The sequence below is a fragment of the Lynx canadensis genome, chromosome C2, assembly GCF_007474595.2.
Source record: "Lynx canadensis isolate LIC74 chromosome C2, mLynCan4.pri.v2, whole genome shotgun sequence".
NCBI classification, from domain to species: Eukaryota; Metazoa; Chordata; class Mammalia; order Carnivora; family Felidae; genus Lynx; species Lynx canadensis.
Window position 1 is genome coordinate 118109941 of NC_044311.2, and position 2102 is coordinate 118112042.

Here is a 2102-nt window from a genome sequence, read left to right on the forward strand (position 1 = left end):
GGTTTCAATTTCAGGAAAACTATTTAAATATTCTGAGGATAAAGGTAATACATATTTATTATAGAAAACTTAGAAAAGAATATGATCAAGAAAATAAAAATCATCCATAATCCCACCATCCAGAGTTATTGTGTGTATATCATTCCAATGTTTCTATGTATCTTCATTTTTACACAAATATAAGGTACTTATTTTCTTTTTTGTTTGGTTAGTGAAATACCACAGATATTTGTATATATTTAACTATTCTTCTCAAATATAATTTTAACTGATGTCCAAAAGTGCATCATTGTATTTCTACTATTTAAAAGCAAGGCTTTGAAGATCATTATTCCAGCCAATATTTTTGTACATCTCTGCTTCTTTTAGATTACTTTTTTAATGATAAAATTTTATATGTTAAGGCTTTAAAATATTTTGATAAATTTTCCTCCAGTGAATTTGTAAAAAGTAAAAACAAAAATACATTCGCATCAGTAAGAAATAAGTGACATTTACTTACTTTGCAAATTCTGGATCTAGAATATTTCAGACATTTTTCTCTTTCCTGGCCTCTACCCCATGACCACTTATTTAAATATCCATATTTTAAATATCAGCTAAATTTTGACTACCTATATTTCTCTATTTGTTAAGTCTTTGGTCCTTTTATTTACCCATGGTTCAGTAAGTGTGTTCATATGTTTGTTATTGAATGTAAGGGTTGTTTATATATTATGTCTACCTTTTGTCACAAATATTGCAAATACTTCCCCTACATAGTTTGCCTTAAAAAATTAATCATACCTGGGAGATAGGCTCTGATCCACCGAATATGATCATTTCATTCAAGATTTATATTTTTAGGAGTCTTTACTTATGACGTATGTGAGAATATAAACAGGAGCTGCAACAAGTTAGTATGTACAACAAATCCACAAGATGCCAAAGAAAGTGATGTCTTATAATGTCAAATTGATTAATTATAATAATCATCAAGCTGTTCAACATAAAGGCACAATTTAAAAGTTTTGAGGTTCTTTCCATGTTACCTTCAAGTAACAAAAGCCTGTGTGTGTGTGTGTGTATGTGGATGTGTGTATTGTCAAATCAAGAATGTTTTACACTTTCATAGTCATGGTTTTATGAAATGTGTGAACTTCTCTGTCCAGATGAGAAGTCCAGTAAAGTTTCAAAGAAGAAGAGAGAAATGAATTGGATTTTTGAATAATCATTTCACCATTGAAAATCAGGGGAAAAGCATCTTAAGAAAAGGCACAAAAGTATGAAAGAACCTAAAACATGCAGGGACAATGAGAAATTCACTATGGCAGTAACACGGGTTACTGGAAGAGGGTAAGTGATGAATCTTGGAAAGATGAGGATGGAAGCAGACGAAGAAGGGCTCTGTATGTAGTCCTAAAAACTACAGATCTTATCCTGGAGGTAACTGTTGAGTAGAGGAAACCATCAACTAGAGAAGTGAGACCATTAAGATGAATGTGAATAATCAGACTGTAGACTCCCTAGGTAGGAACCAAGTAGCACAGTGTCTTGCTAATTGGCTTCTTGTTGCTAATACAAAGTTTATTGACGTCAGCGTGTTTTATCAGAAGTGTATATACTTTAAAAGTCAGTTGTGTAATTTGGTATTAAGGTCACAACATTATTGGCCTATCAGTTTTATTTTAAAATCAACATAGCCTTTGAGATTGAGGTTTAAGATATCTCTTCAAAGCCAATAAATCATCTGTAAATCAATTGCCCTGTAACAATATTTCTAACAAATGATTGAATGGAACTAGATGCTGGACTATGCCATGCTATACTCTCTGGGCTAAATTTACATAAACATCTCTTCTTTTTTAATGAAGTCACACTTTAACAGTATATTGGACAATCCAAATATCTTGACTACAGAAAAATTAAAACTATCAATGATAACGAAACAATGGATCGAGTTTTCGTAAGATCAAACATTTGTACCAGCAACTTTCTTCTTGGAAATAGTCACTAGGTTTAAAATAGCAGTGACAATAATATAAGGGAAATGTGATATACAGGTCTCTAGAAAGCAGCTGTGCAAACAAAGAGAAGGACCTTATGGAAAACCATGACACATT